Source organism: Antechinus flavipes, chromosome 1, assembly GCF_016432865.1.
Source record: "Antechinus flavipes isolate AdamAnt ecotype Samford, QLD, Australia chromosome 1, AdamAnt_v2, whole genome shotgun sequence".
Classification (NCBI taxonomy): domain Eukaryota; kingdom Metazoa; phylum Chordata; class Mammalia; order Dasyuromorphia; family Dasyuridae; genus Antechinus; species Antechinus flavipes.
Genome location: NC_067398.1, coordinates 478998635 through 479016289, shown reverse-complemented (window position 1 = coordinate 479016289; position 17655 = coordinate 478998635). Strand labels below are relative to the sequence as shown.

Sequence of the window (17655 nt, the reverse complement as noted above, 5' to 3'; positions counted from 1 at the left end):
TATAGATAAGAGATATTAATGAAAGAAATATCTCATGTAACTCAGAAATAAGAATTATAGCAACTCAGCTTCCTGAACACAGTCCCAAACTTGGAAGTAGTCTAAAAAGGCCTAGGCACACACACAAAATTGGCACTAATGACTGTTAGAAGGGTTATGGAAGGATAGACACACTAATGAATTATAGGTGGAGCTGTGAAATGGTAGAACCATTTTGGAAATTAATATAGAATTATGCAAATAAAGTGACTAAAAATGTCTATACATTTTCAGCCAAAGAATTCTGGGGATTCAAATATATTGCAAAATATTTGTGTTGGCATTTTTGAAATAGCTAAGAATTAGAAATAAAGGAGAGATTCATCCATTGTGGAATGGCTAAATAAACTGTGATATGGGAATGTAATGAAATATTTTTGTGCAGTCGGAAGTAATGCATGATGAATATAGAGAAGCGTGAAAAGATTTCTATGAACTGATGAAGAACAAAGGAAGCAGAGCCAAGAAAATAATATATGCAGTGACCTACAACAATGTAAATGGAATGTATAGTGACATATCAAAAAAATCTCAAGTAAAGAAAACAAAATTGTAAAAATAAAACAGGATTCTAATTCTAATATACTCTAATGAATATATCCCTTGTTTTTCAGGGAGGTGGGAGATTCAGAGGTGTTACACATTGCACATGTTTTGAGACTTTTTTAATGTTTTGATGAGTTGTACTTATTTTCTCTAAAAAATACTCATGGATAATGATCTAGAAAAAATAACAACAAAATTCATATGAACAATAAAAAGTCAAGAATCTCAAGGGAATTAATGAAAAAAAATCAAATGAAGATGGTCTAGTTGTACCTGATCTAAAATTATATTATAAAGCAGCAGTCACCAAAACCATTTGGTATTGGCTAAGAAATAGATTAGTTGATCAGTGGAAAAGGTTAGGTTCACAAGACAGAATAGTCAACTATAGCAATCTAGTGTTTGACAAACCCAAAGATCCTAACTTTTGGGATAGGAATTCATTATTTGATAAAAACTGCTGGGATAACTGGAAATTAGTATGGTAGAAATTAGGCATGGACCCACACTTAATACCATATACCAAGATAAGATCAAAATGGGTCCATGACCTAGGCATAAAGAATGAGATTATAAATAAATTAGAGGAACATAGGATAGTTTATCTCTCAGACTTGTGGAGGAGAAAGAAATTTGTGACCAAAGATGAACTAGAGACCATTACTGATCACAAAATAGAAAAATTTGATTATATCAAATTAAAAAGCCTTTGTACAAACAGAACTAATGCAAACAAGATTAGAAGGGAAGCAACAAACTGGGAAAACATCTTTACAGTTAAAGGTTCTGATAAAGGCCTCATTTCCAAAATATATAGAGAACTGACCCTAATTTATAAGAAATCAAGCCATTGTCCAATTGATAAATGGTCAAAGGATATGAACAGACAATTTTCATGATGAAATTGAAACTATTACCATTCATATGAAAGAGTGTTCCAAATCACTATTGATCAGAGAAATGCAAATTAAGACAACTCTGAGATACCACTACACACTTGTCAGATTGGCTAAGATGATAGGAAAAAATAATGATGAATGTTGGAGGGGTTGCGGGAAAACTGGGACATTGATGCATTGTTGGTGGAATTGTGAACGAATCCAACCATTCTGGAGAGCAATCTGGAATTATGCCGAAAAAGTTATCAAACTGTGCATACCCTTTGATCCAGCAGTGTTTCTATTGGGCTTATATCCCAAAGAAATACTAAAGAAGGAAAGGGACCTGTATGTGCCAAAATGTTTGTGGCAGCCCTGTTTGTAGTGGCTAGAAACTGGAAATTGAATGGATGCCCACCAATTGGAGAATGGCTGGGTAAATTGTGGTATATGAATGTTATGGAATATTATTGTTCTGTAAGAAATGACCAGCAGGATGAATACAGAGAGGCTTGGAGAGACTTACATGAACTGATGCTGAGTGAAATGAGCAGAACCAGAAGATCATTATACACTTCGACAACGATATTGTATGAGGATGTATTCTGATGGACATGGATTTCTTTGACAAAGAGACCTAACTGAGTTTCAATGGATAAATGATGACAGAAGCAGCTATATCCAAAGAAAGAACACTGGGAAACGAATATGGACCATTTGCATTTTTGATTTTCTTCCCGAGTTATTTTTACCTTCTGAATCCAATTCTCCCTGTGCAACAAGAGAACTGTTCGGTTCTGCAAACATATATTTTATCTAGGATATATTGCAACATATCTAACATATATAGGACTGCTTGCCATCTAGGGGAGGGGGTGGAAGGAGGGGAAAAATCGAAACAGAAGCGAGTGCAAGGGATAATGTTGTAAAAAAAATTACCCTGGCATGGATTCTGTCAATATAAAGTTATTATTAAATAAAATTAAATAAAAAAAAATACTCATGGAATGATTCTCTAGGAAGGGAGTAGAAAGGAATCCATGCAATATTATGGTGATGTAAGAAACAGAACAAGTGAATAAAAATAAAACCAAATAAGAGGGCTTAGGCTCTGGAAATAACTCACAAAATCTATGCCCTAAAGTCATGTTTTGTTTTGTTTTTTACTTCTTAGGTTCCTACTCAGAGCTCATTTATGCATCTGTGTTTTTTGTTTCAGTGAGAATTTGGGATTTAGTAGAGTAAGGAATTCCCAGTGAAAAAAGTAGTAGTGCAGATTGCCACTTGCTTTGCAATGTATTATCGAAGAAAATTTCTTGGAGACACTAAGAAATCAAGTCATTTAGCTAGGGTTAGACAGCCAGTGTGTGTCAGAGGTTTGGACCTAGGCTTTCCTTACACTGAATTCCTATTTGCTTATCATTCCTTACTATTGCTCGCTGTTTGTTATTCTTTTATTTAATGCTATATTTTTAATAGTATTTCACTTTTTCCAATTACATATAAAGACAATTTTTATAATTCATTTTTTTAATAAAGTTTTGGAGTTCTAAATTTTCTCCATCCTTTCCTTCTTTCCCTCCTTTTTAAGATGCTAAGCAATTTTATATAGGTTTTATATGTGCAATCATGTAAAACATATTTCCATACAAGTCATGTTATAAAATATGTCTTCTTTCTATTTATAAGAATTTTGGTATTTGAAATCAGAATGCAGATCAAAACACTGTTTTCACTTTTTTTTTTTTTTGCATAGCTATTTTCTTTTTGTTCCATTTCTCCTTTTATAGCATGACTAATATGGAAACAGTTTACATGATTACACATGTATAAATTTTTCTTGAATAATCATTACAAATATGAAATGCAGTGCTTTGCGGTAATACACTGCACAGGACATTGGAATTGGAACCTTAAGACCCAAATTCACATTTAGTCTCAAACACTAGCGGTGTGACCCCAGGCAAATCTGTTTGCCTCATTTTCTTCATCTATAAAATAGTACCTACCTTGAAGAGTTGTTTTAAGATTCAAATTATATAATATTTGTAAGGTGCTTAGCACATAGTAGGCACTAATAAATGTCATCTAATCATGATGATAATTGTTATTGCTGTTTCCATTTAAAAATATTTCCAATAAAATGTTTGAAAATAAAAGTTTTAATATTTAAATGGATAAATTTTATCTATCTGGAAAGTTTTTTTTTTTTAAAGCAGTGTGATTTAATGATTAGGAAGTGATCCTGGAAGACGGAAGAATAAAACTTTGAGTCCTTCCTCTGACACATAGTACTCCTTCTGCCCCAAACCTGGGCAATCTCTTAGACTCTGAGTATTGAAGTCTAGACAATTTAGCAAGCCTTGGAAATTGCCAAACAACTTTGGTAGAAGGAGGCCTCTCACATGAGAGTTCCCTATAGCAATTAAATCATAGGGCCAATCCACATCCCTATTCTTATTCTTTGGCATTTCCTAGACAGACTTTTAATTATTGTAGTTGGCCATTCATTCAGTAGTCTTTGTGTTGAATTATTATTGTTGTTCAGTCATTCAGTAATCTTTTATGACTTCATGGACCCTAACATGACAAAAACTGTTCTTGAAATTTTCTTGACAAAGATTATTGACTGCAGTGATTTGCCATTTTCTTCTCCAATGGATTAAGGCAATCAGAGTCACACAGCTAGTTAGTATCTGAGACTGGATTTGAACTCAGGTCTTGCTGATTCCAGGCCCATTGCTCTAAATACTGAGCCACCTAGCTGCTGTCATAATTGAATTATATAACCATCTAATTTTTAAAAGAAAAAGAGAGCTTGTAGAACAAAGAAGAATGAGAAGGGCACCCTGTAGCGTTCTTGGCCCATAACAAGACCCAGATAAATCCAGAAATGTAACATAGAAAAAATACTATTTTATGGTCAAGCAGCTTGGTTTCTAGTTTGTGACTGTGGGTATAGCAATTTTCATTTTCATATTTTACAGATGGGCAAGTTGAAGCCCAGAAGAAGTGAAATCTGGACTTCTTGCTCACTTAGCTCCTGCCTTACCTGATCCCCCTTCCCCGCCCCAGGCCAAGTCACTTTCCTAGCTTGTATTTTCTCCATCTCATTCCCTTTGTTTTCTACTAATAATTGATATAGTCTCTTTAATCTGAACTTTAATTGTATTTTTAATGTTCATCTTTGAATTCTTTTCTTTCTTTAAAAAAATAAAACAAAACTTCTTAGCTTTCTGGTTGGAAAGATTTTTTTTTTTTGGTATGCAAACAAACACACCTTGTCACCACCTGCTGCCAACCTGTCTCTTGCATTTTCAGTTGGGAGGCTTTGAAATGGACAAACATATTTGTAAAACAGTAATCCTTCTGTTTGTTTTCCTCTTAGCAGGTCCCTTTGAATTAGAACTGCTTGTCTCCTCAGCCCCCATGGGGTGGGCAAACACTGAGTTCTTTTTTTTCTTCTGATTAATCTGGAAACAAGTCATGTAATGTGACTGACAATATTTGAAACAAGACAAATAGTTGATCTAACACTCTTAACATGGTTGCAAACCATGCTCTGCACTTTCATCTCTAGGTCACCCTAGATGTGGATGGGAAAGGAGCTGGCTTTCTTTTAAAGATCTAAAATCACTGTTCACCCTAGAAAGGTGAATACTTCTAGACACATCTACATCTGCAACCCCCCTAAGCCTAAAATGATGAATTCTGGTGCTGAACCATGCTGAATACCTTGCTCACTGCCTTTCTTGCTAGTGTAGTTTCCCCAACTAATAATTCCCTTTCTTGAGGACATGGCCTTTACCCACCTCTCTGTTAAATTCTTCACCCTCGCTGATAAGAGAAATTTCATTCCTGAAATTGTCTGATTTCTCCATTTCTTCACTTAACTCAGAAACTGCCCTTTAGCCTGACATGTTCCAGTAAGTTCCCCTGTGCTATCTCTAATCTCAGAGCTGAGATTTCTGAAACAAAAGGGTGCTTTTTGGATGCTAAACTGATATAACCTCAATCTTCTGATGTTCATTTGGCCTGAATGTGAAGTTGGAAGAGCTGAGTTTGGAGAGAGACCAGGGGTTGGTGGAGGCGTTACTGGGTGTGTCGCTGGTTAAACCTGTTTACCCAAAAAAGAAAAAAAAAAAAGAAAAGAAAAGGAAAGGGGAAAAAACTGCTGTATTCTCTTGAATGTTTGAAAAAATGTACAGATTTTGTTTCTTTCCTTGTTCACCTATACCCAATGTTCTATCTAAAATTTCAGTAATCCAGACTTCTCCCCTCATTTAAAAAATAAGAAGCTGGCTCCATTTAATAGCATTTTCCTAATCCTCCTTCTGCCCCAATTTACAGATATGGAAACTGAGATCTTAAGCTAGTTAGCACTTATATCAACCCTTTAAAGTTTGCAAAGTGTTTTACATGTTATCTCAAAATGACTATAAAGTAATAGCTATTATAATCATCCCCATTTTATTGATGGGGAAATTGGAGTTGAAGGGTTAACTCCCCTGCCAGGATCACGGAGTTATAATTATAACTATAATAATAATAATAGCTAACATTTGTAGTTTGCCATGTACCATGCACTGTGCTAAGAAGTTTACAATTATCTCATTCAGTTCCTCTCAACAATCCTATGAAGTAGATGTTATTATTTTTAAAAAATAATAATAGCTTTTTATTTTTTGAAATACATGCAAAGATACTGTTTAGTATTCACCTTTGCAAAATCTTTTTTTTCCAAATTTTTCTCTCTCCCTCCCTTCTTTTCCCTCTCCCCGTCCCCTAGGTAGGTAATCTAAAATAGGATAAACATGTACAATTCTTCTTTCCACAGTTATAATGCTGCACAAGAAAAATAAGATTAAAAAAATGAGAAAGAAAAAACAGGAAAGCAAGCCACCACCAAAAAAAATAGGTGAAAATACTATGTTGTGACCTATATCCAGTCCCCATAGTTCTCTCTCTGCATGAATATGACTCTCTCCATCACAAGTCCATTGGAACTGTTGCAGAGAGCCAAGTCCATGTCAATGCTATTAGTTATCCCATTTACAAATGAGGAAACTGAAGTAAATAAGGATTAAGTGACTTGTCCAGAAGCACATGGCCAATGTCATTGACCAAATTTTAACCAGCCTTTATGAATCTAAAGCTCTTACAATTATGAGGAACATTTATATACTGCTTACTATGTGCCAGGCATTGTGCTAGTAACTTTACAAGTATTATTTCATTATATCCTGACAACAACTTCAGGAGTAGGTACTGCTATTATCCCCATTTTACAGATGAGGAAACTGAAACAAACAGATTGTGACTTGTTAAAAGTCACACAGCTAGTAAGTGTCATGGCCAAATTTGAATTGAGGTTTTCTTGCCGCCAGGCCAGGCAGTACTCTGTCCAATGAACCACTTATCTGACACAAACTTTGCCTCTTTATCCTTGATTTAAAATGTCCAATCACCAGGTCAGGTTTGATAGATTTAGCTCTTAGTATTACAATGATCCAAGACAATTCCAATAGACTTGGGAAGGAAAATTCCGTCTGCCTTCAGAGAAAGAACTAGGGAGATTCATCGTAGTGCGAAACAACATATTTCACTTTCTTTTTGTTGTTTTCCTTCTCCTGATTTTTCCCATTTGTTCTTATTTTTCTTTTCCAACATGACTAATATGGGAATATATAAAAAGTGATTGTTACATGGATAACCTGTATCAGATTGCTTGTTGCCTTAGGAAGAAAGAATGGGATGAAAGAAGAAAAAAAATTTGAAACTCAAAAATCTTACAAAAATGAAAGTTGAAAATTATCTTTATGTGTAATTGGAAATATCATTAAATTTATTATTTAATAATGTTAATAATAATAAATACTATTACAATGAAAAATTAAAATAATATCCAATCATCTGACAATTTTAGACAAATTAGATAAGGTCCTCCCAGAAGCTGAAAGTACATCTATGCAATATAAATAAATAAATATATATATATATATTTGTTTATTTTACAACACTAGGGTTACTTTTGAAAAATAGCCATAGTTGAACTATATATGTATTAGAAGGAAAGAATAGGGGATTATGTAGACAGTAAACTTCTGTATTGTTTGGCATTTTTTTTCTGTGGAGGACTTTTCTCGTAATTTATATATACAAGATAGCTGTGTAAAGATCAAAGATGGAAAAGGTCCTCAAGGGGCATCTAGTCTAATCTCCCTCCCTAATTTAGAGACAAGGAAACTGAGGTAGAGAGGGTGACAGACTAAATCTTTTGAAGCCAAACTGTGAATTTTTTTTTTTTTACACAGTATCCAGATCAAGGAAAGTTAGTTTCAGATCCTGATCAAGTCACATTTCAACTATTCTATTCAGTTCCAAGTACTACATTTTAGGAAGGGCAATAACAATATATTATGAATGACTCCAAAGCCACTTAATGATTGTGTAAATTTTTACATTTCATTTTTAAGGAAGGGATGAGTTTTACTTTTTCATGAAGAATAGAGTTTGTTAGTGGGTTGTTTTTTTTTTAAGATGGTACATAATATATTTAATAATCATGCTCCTAAATATCTCACCAACTTCTTCCTTTGCCAGAAGCTGCTGTTTGGAACACATTTCTTTCTTTCTTTCTTTTTTTTATTATAGCTTTTTATTTACAAATTATATGCATAGGTAATTTTACAGCATTGACAATTGTCAAACCTTTTGTTCCAGTTTTTCCCCTCTTTCCCCCCATCCCCTCGCCAATGGCAGGTTGACCAATACATGTTAAATATGTTAAAGTATAAATTAAATACAATATAAGTATACATGTCCAAACAGTTATTTTGCTGTACAAAAAGAATCGGACTCTGAAATAGTGTACAATTAGCCTGTGAAGGAAATAAAAAATGCAGGCGGACAAAAATATAGGGATTGGGAATTCTATGTAATGGTTCATAGTCATCTCCTAGAGTTCTTTCACTGGGTGTAGCTGAAGGAACAGATTTCTTTATAGTAATTCTCATTTCAGTAGTTTTGCTGTATCTCCTTGCCAAAATATATTGTATGGGGTCCGTACTGTATTTTTATTATTAATTAGTACCTTTCTTTCAAGGGCTCAGAACACCTTAAGAATATTCCCACTGTAATGGTAACATTTTTGGCATTAAGAGAAATAGAAACTGAGACATTGTGAGATACAGCAAAACTACTGAAATGAGAATTACTATAAAGAAATCTGTTCCTTCAGCTACACCCAGTGAAAGAACTCTAGGAGATGACTATGAACCATTACATAGAATTCCCAATCCCTATATTTTTGTCTGCCTGCATTTTTTATTTCCTTCACAGGCTAATTGTACACTATTTCAGAGTCCGATTCTTTTTGTACAGCAAAATAACTGTTTGGACATGTATACTTATATTGTATTTAATTTATACTTTAACATATTTAACATGTATTGGTCATAGGATTCCATCTTACAGCTGGGACAGGAGGCAACAGAAAACAGTGTTTTGACATCAGTACCTGACTTGTATTCATTTTTTCTGCTTTTGAGCAACATTTTGGGATATAATGATTATTTCCTTATTATGCATACCATGAAATTATATAGTTTTATATATGTTTTATAAGAAATCATTTACATACTGATTTTTATACTGAAGTCTACTGTTTCAAAGGTGTGTTGTATTTTTCCTGACAGGTATATTCTTTTGTAGGCAGGTATGACTGATTTCATTTCTTTGTGATGGTGGCTTAAATTCCTTGGAATAGAAACTTTAGTGAATCTGGTGCTAATATAGAAACTAACACAGCTGTAGTCCCATTCTCTATGATCTCATCAGATCTTACAAGCCCTACAGGTTTGGGCCTGGTCAAAAATTGGTTAGAAGATCTTTAAGAAAAAAACACCCTTCTTCAGGATGTGGTAGAGAGAATGAAGTCTGACTCAGCATGAGCCAACACCCAAATGTGACATTGGGGGGCACTGAGTTTCACAGGTTCTCAGTTACAGAATCCTTCAACTGAGATGCTATCCTTGGATGTAAAACTAAAGATGCAATACTATGCTTTTCCCTAAATCTGGATACTATTATTTCACTTCTCCCCTTCCTCCAAATAGCCCAATTGAAGAACGCCTTAGCATTTTAGATCTTGTCTTAATTACTTTTCTCCCATTTTGGGTTTACACCTGAGTAGGTGTGGTTCTTGGTACCTGGTATTTGTTTAGCTTAGAACAAGTACCTTTTAGGCAGAAAAGTGAGATTTCAAAATGAAATGCTCATTAATTACATTGTGCTGCATTGTACTGTTTGCCCTGAATCTGACCTTTGAATTTAATCTTTCTATACATTTTAAGGATTAAAGCTTTCAAGCTTGAGTATTTCATGTTTCATTATTTCATTTGTCATTGTGGTTAGCTCTATCCATAGGTTGTTTTTTAATCTTGAGAAGTTTTATTTCTGACTCTTAGATACTACTTTTGCTTCTATATGTGATAGGTTTTTAGACAGGAAGATTTATAAATGTTATATCAATGTGAATTGTTAATGTTCTTTGATGATAAAATGGTAGAATGAATTTTTAACTTAATAAAGGTTTTAATCTTTATTCAGAATAATTTATTCTATTAGTTAGTTCTGAGCACTTTTAAAAAACAAAATAGTAACAAAGATTCAAGAAGTAACTTCCAAGAGTATTTAACAGGAAAGCTCACACATATCTTGCATCCATATTCATATAATACTTTCTTTGATTTAGAAACTTGGAAAAAAGATAATTCTTCAATCTGGGTGTCATTTAAAAGTGTTTATCAAGAAAAGAATAGAATTAGGAATTCTTTTGTGTGTGATTTTGATCCATTGTGCTACTGAACAATATATTATAACATAGTCAACAAGTTAGATTTTTAGAATCTAGAGCTAAAATGGACCCTTGGGCATTATCTAGTTCAATACACTCCTCATTTTTTTTTATCCATTAGGAATATGAGAGCTGGAGAGGTTGTGTGATTTGTTCCACATCACACACAGGGAGTAGCTAACCCAATATTAAAAATAAGGTCTCTGTCAAATCTCTGGCTTGGTGCTGCTTAGAGGCATTTCAGCAAATGACAGGTAAAGATACATTCTTCCCCTTTGGTATCATAATTGAGCACTGAATCTAGAGTTGGAGAATCTAGAGTTGGAAACTGGCCTCACATCACAGCTGTGTAGCATTAGTTGTTAGGCAATTGGGTAAGGCATTTAATTTCCTTGATCTTCATTTTCCACATTTGAAAACTGCAAAGCAATGGACTAATGCAATATTTTACCAAATGAATTTTATGAAACTACCTTCAAGATTGTCTTGTACATAGAATCTGAGTTTGAGCCATAAAAATACTTTTGGTATATATATGGGCGTATATGTTTGTATATACTTAAATGGGTGTATTCTTCCCAATTTCATCTCTACCATTTTAGTGGCTTATATCTAGATAAGAATAGTATGAGAAGATTTTTTTTCCTTTAAATTTTTTTTTCTTACATCCTTCCTTCTATTGTCCTTCTAAATTTCTTTTTCTGGTCTTTATTTCTCTTTTTCTTTTTCCAGACTATGCTTTAGGTCTGCCAGCACTGTAAGGCTTCCAGGGACCATTTCTTAACTTTTCTGATGGGGAATTCAGGGAAGAAGGAGCTGACTCCTGTTATATCAATATTCATGCTTTAGTCTTTTGACAGAGCCAAAGTAACCTGATGATCAAATTCAGTCCAACCTTGTGCTGCTTGACAGCCTTGAGTATGCATTATTTCTTAACATGTGTTAAATGAAGGTTGGAATATTGTTAGCTGAATAAGCTCACATATGTATGATAAAAGATTAATACAGTCTGTTTTCATGCATCTTATATACTTTTTCCTTATGTATCTCTTGGCTCACTTTCCACCTGCACTGAATTTTCCTTATATTCAGTCTATGTAAAATGCTACTATTCATGGTTACAAGTAAATAATAGTAAAAAATATTGAAGTAGAAGTTATCATTTTCTGTATTGCAACAAAATATTTTCAAAATAAAGGCATTTTAGTTTCATATTAACTGTTTAAGAAGTTAATTAGAAATACTTAGTTTGATGGGAATTTCAATAATTTGGTGCAGTATGGTTATGCTATGGTTATTCCACCAATATCCATTTCTGAACTTGCTTTTTCATGTTGAAGCCACATGTTCTGTGACCAACTTAAAGAATTGTAAACAGGGTAATGTCTTAAGAAAATTTATGCCTATTTGATAGTATATTATTATAGTAGAAAAGGCCCTAAGATTTGAAAACAGAATGCGATTTGCCATTATTCAGCAATATTCACTGCTGACCAAAAATTCTTTTCTTAGCCCTTTTCTCTTTATCTTAGGGGAAACATCCTGGGATCCATGATTATATTTCAGAATATATGTGAGTATGGATAGGGAAAAAATTAAAATTTTATTTTCATTGTCCTCTAACTGAAATTTATGCTTTTCTTCAATTATTCAAAAACATTCAGCGGAAAGCTATCATAGGCTTCACCAGAGTGCTTAAAGGGGTCCATGATGGGAAAAAAAAAAAAAAAGGACCCTTGACCTCATTATCTGTCAACTTGACAATTAAATTCGACTAGTTGATCTTCCTTCTATCTCCTCCCCTCTCCCCCAGAATTTTCACCTAGCTGCTAAAGTAATTTTCTCAAAAAAGTTGAAGTCACTCCCTTTTACCTCAAGGCTAAAATATAAATCCCACTGTTTTAAAGCCCTTTACAACTTAGCCCAGATCTATTGTACCTTACTCCTTTTCTGTGCTCTGCATTCCAGCCAAACTCACCTTCTGTTTGTTGGCTGTAACACTCCATGTTCTCTCTCTATGCTTTTGAACTGGTTGTCCACTATGACTGGAATGCTCTTCCTCCTGATTCCCCAACTTTCTTCATTACTTACCTTCTACATTAACCTTTCCTTGATCCACTCCAAATGCTAGTGCCTTGCTTCTCAAACTACTTTAACTGGTATTTTTATTTATATTATTCCCTTTTATAAGTTATTTTTTATAAATTTATGTCTTATTTTTTTCCTTTGAAGGGTGAAAGCTTCCGGAGTGAAAAATCACTCCTACATTTTTCACCTCAACCATTGTATTAATTTCCTAACTGGTCTTCCTGCTTCTAAATTGTTTCCTTTACTCCATTCCCAATTACCTTCCCTTCTCTCAATCCACCCTATATATTGCTAGAAGATTAATCTTGCTGGAATTTGGAAATATAGTTAAGATTGAGCACCTTCTGGTTCTGGTGTAGTGTTGAGTGGCTAATGGTTTAGGGAAAAAAAAAAAAAAACAACCCGAACTATATATGTCTGATCATTAAAGTTGGTCCTAGAGAAAGGGACTATAGGGTTTCCTCTTTCTCCATACCTTAATGTTGCCATAGGGAACTTTTAAAGTCTCTTTAAAAGATCCTTAGGTCAAAAGTTCATAGAAGGGAAAGAAAGAAACTTAACATCAACTCATAATTTCTGACCAGCTTGGTACTAAAGAAATTAACAAGTTATGTTAAAATGACATATGATATGTATACTTTTCTTTTTTTAGATTGAGCATTCAAATACCTTTGACATATTTTACCAATGTAGTCTTTTTTTTTTTTTGCTACCAAATATGCTTGTTTGTCTTTCCATTTTTATTTGTATAACCTTCTCATGTAACTGGAATAAGTCATCTTATTGAAAGCTTTCATTGGATATCCTTTGGTTAACTTTCAGGGAGAAGTAGGGGAAAATACTGGAAAAAATAACAGTATTTTCAAAGAAAAATAAAAAGCTAACCTTCATTCTGGTACTAGAAACCCATAATTCATTCCAAGTAATCCTTTTATAGTAATGATGATTTAAGGAAAGAAGCAAAATTTCCAAGGAGCAAAAAATTGCACTACTGTGTCACATTACTACATAGGAATGGGCAACTTACCATGAACTGCAAAGCTTTTATTTTTCCATGCTGAAAACTTTTATATAAAACAATCATGTCATTAAATGGCAATCCTAGTCTCAAGCCCCCTTCACCTTCTGACGGATATTTGTACAAACTAAAGTTGGAACTTGCATATAATAACAGCTGGACTTGAAAACTTAGGTTGAAGGCAAAGGGCAGGAACTCTAGAATCAAGATGACACTTGATAGGAAAACATGTATTGACTTCAAGTAAGATATCAGGTTTTCTATTTCCTTAATGAGAAAGTGCCCAAAAGTCTCACTTTAGGAGGCCCTCAAAATACATTTTACAGAAGCCATGAGTTTTGTTAAATTTTCCTTTCCAATATTGTACTTGATCTATTATTTCATTCAGTGTGTCTCTTTTTTTCTCCCAACAATGAAGATAGTAGTCTATCTATATCTGTCATTTTGAGTGACTCCAATCTGTGCTTTTTCATAAATTCAACACAGAGAGCCTACATAACAAGTCAGAGTAATTTTTTACATTTTTCTTATAATAGCAGGCATCCAGTGGGCCACTTGAACTGAACAACAGCTTGCTTTTGTTGATATAATCAGTCCGTGTCTTTGGAATTTTTACCTTCGTATATTTTGGAGTCTTCTTTTTCTCTTGTTGTCCAAACCTTTGAAAATACTGTTATTTTTTCCAGTATTTTCCCCTACTTCTCCCTGAAAGTTAACCAAAGGATATCCAATGAAAGCTTTCAATAAGATGACTTATTCCAGTTACATGAGAAGGTTGTCTTGTTGTCTTATTTTTTAAAATTTGAATATTAGACATTCTTATAAAGAAAAATATATGCATATTTTGTTGCCCCAACTAACCTTTTGCATGATCTGTGGTAGTGTAAAAAAAAAAAAAAAAAAAAAAAAGACTGGATTTGTAATTGGAAGACCTGAATATGAATCCTGGTGCTAATATTTACTATTTGTATGCCCTAAAATAAAATACTTTTTGTTTTTCTGGATCTGTTTCCTTATGTGTAAAATAGGGATCTTGGACTAGATGATTTGTAGGGTTGCTTCCAATTCAGAAACCCACGGAATTGTCATCAAATTCTACAATACTTTTTTGTAAAACTTTATGTAATCTTGTTTAGTGATTGCCCCATCATAGCTTTAGGTGAAGACTTCCTGTAAATCTGAATTTTGTGGTTATGCAAGGACTTTAAGAAGCTATAACCCTAGGTTTTAAACTCATAACTTTGACTTCAGTATTGATTTTTGTGATTTTTATGATGTCGATTAATGTTAATATATTGATTTATGTATTCTTTGCCCATGGTATGCACTTATTAGATGCTTTTTAATTAATTCATTCATATCTTTAGAAATTGACTTTAACCAAGTATCTGTGCTTCACTTTTTTTGGTCTTAAAACTAGAGATTGTTATCTCACAGAAAATTTTCTTTCAAAGACATATGTGGTTGTCAGTTGACATTATTTTCAAGAGAACTTAATATATTTATTACAATAAGGTTATAAAATAAATATTCTTTATTTTAAGTAAATCATTTATTTCTATAAACATTTATTATATTCTGCTACGTGCAAAATACCAAGTTTGTTTTGGGGAGGCGGGGTGGAAAGACAAAATTGAAAAAGAGTTCTTATTTAAGGAGCCTTATTTCATATAGAGTAGTTTCTATTGAGTTTTTTATTTTCTCTCTTCAGGTATAAAACTTTGGATGAATTTTGATTGGACATAGTATTAAACTTTTGATCTTTCATCAACAATTTGTAGTCATTCAGTAACTTGATAAAAATTTCATTTCCATAAAAAAACTCTTATTGAATTTAATCTTTGGTTGAGCCTATCCTTTATTGAAGGGAAGATGTTTTATGATTTAGATTCATAATTGAAAATTGTGAAAGGTTCTTTCTAGCTCTAAATCTATGATCCTAAATAGTGGCTATTATAAGGAATTTTTTCCTTTATCTAATCTCACTTTTTAAATATATGCCATATAAAATAATTGTGAAAAATTAATTTATAGTTAATAACCAAATTGACCTTATTGCATTTCCTCACACATCTTGTTCTATCTCCCTTTTCCATACCTGTGCCTGGAATGCACTTTCTCCTTACCTTCATTCTAGTTTTACTCTAGTTCTAACTCAGACATTCTAGTTTCCTTCAAAGCTCAATTCAAGCAATAGTTTTCTACATAAATCCTTTTTGGATGTAGCATCTGAAAAAACTATTCCTGATCAGCCTTAAGTAATACTAGTTGATGACTTTACCATATATTCCATCTACTTCCTTGACTTCCTTATGTGAGAGTATCTTCTTAATATACTCTGTGTTCATTTTCTTTTTCTATTTTCATCATCTTTTGCCTTTAGCTATTTTTTTTCTTTTTGTATAAGATGTACTCTTCCAAAGCAGTATTTTAATCTGGACTTTTATCATTTTCCAATAGTTTTTATCTTGTAAAGAAGCCTCCTCACATTATAATGTCTTCTGTATGTTTTACATAGATATTTGAGGCTTTAAACAAAAAAAAGGTTCTGTTTTAGGAATTGCTTTCTTTAAAATTCCTGCACATCTTTAACATTCATTCCTGTATAGTGAAGTTATTCTCAATTGTATCTGGATTGGTGAGTATACATAGAAAAAATTTCCCCTCTACCATTCTGTTCTATTCAGAACCCTTTTGGTTAATTTGTAAGACTTCAGGCTTATTCATACTTACCCAACCTGATTTAGTGCCTATTACTTCTGTCCAGAATTTTAGTCTTGAATTCTCTGCCAATAATGAGTTACATGACCTTGGACAAATCAACAACTAACCTCATTTGGCCTCAGTTCATTAGCATAATGTGAGCTCTTTGAAAGCAAGGATTGGATCACTTTTGTATTATATCTCTAATGTCTAGCATAGTGGATCACAGGATTATATATCTGTCATTGAAAAGGACCTTAGAGAGTCAATCTGATCCAATTGATCATTTTCCATATGAGGAAATTGAACCCTAGAGAGATTAAATGACTTTCCCACATAATAGTTGTTTAATAAATGTTTGTTGATTGCTTTACTTCCTTATCTATACTTGGTGAGATAGGAGATACATTATTGAATTGAACTCAATTGTATAATCAAATTACCTTCAAACTATACCTAAACAGGCTTTTTCTAGTCCTTTATTTACTATTTTGAGGTAAAGGGCAGAAGGGATTCTAGACATGTACTGTTTTGCCCAGTAATATAGCCTTGCTGTAACTCAAAGACGTCAAATATGTGCCTGTTAAATGCTGCCTGAACTAGACAGAAAAGGTAATTGTGAAATATTTAACAAAATAAGAATAAAATAAAAATGTAATGTTAATGTGTGGTTTTCTAATATAATAAGAGATCTACAAGGATCTTTATGTAGGATTGAGTATTTGAGTCTGTCACAATTGTCTTTTCTACCTTTCTAGCTACCAACCTACCTTTCTAGCTTAATTAAGAATTACTTGCTTTCACATATACTGTGATTCAGCTAAATTTGCCTTCTTGCTTTTCTTCACACATATTGTTCTATTTCCCTTCTCTCAATCTGGGTCTAGAATGCACTTCCTCCATACATTCACTATTCAGGCATTCTAATTTCCTTCAAAACTAATTTAAGCAACACTTTTCTACATAAGTCTTTTCTGGATCTTCCCGAGGTTCTAATGCTATTCCTTACCTCTATAGATACCTAGAACATTGTTTGTAATAATTATATGGAAAGACACTATTAGATTTATTTTCGTATCTCCAGCATATGGACAGAGTGCTTAATGAATGCTTATTGATTGAACTATTCAAATTATACAAAGCCATTTCCCCAAACCCCTTTCTAGTACACAAACCCTCTTGATTTACAAAGGTTATCTCGAACTGTTTTTTCCTTTTCTGTCAGCATTTTTAAAGCCTTGTTTGTTATCCTTACATTTCATTAATGGACCCTAAGAATTTACACATTTATACAACCCTCTGAGTTTAAAATTGAGGAGGATAATTATACAGAAGAGTCTCTCAGGAAATTTTCAACACATTATCTATAAAGTTAATTGATATCAGTACCCATATTCCAATAGGGAAATATTGTCATAGATAAAACTCTGAAAGAGCCACATGAGGCTGATCAATGTGGATAAACCAGCAATTTTTTTTTTTTGGTCATTCATAAAAGAAAATGCCTAAATGTGTTTCTATAGGCT

General features: G+C 33.1%; 1 protein-coding gene across 1 annotated transcript in view; it reads left to right on the top strand.

The window, feature by feature from the left end:
* SPIDR (scaffold protein involved in DNA repair) overlaps positions 1 to 17655 on the top strand; it is a 531639-nt gene that overhangs the window by 124731 nt on the left and 389253 nt on the right. The gene's annotated exons all lie outside the window — the stretch shown is intronic.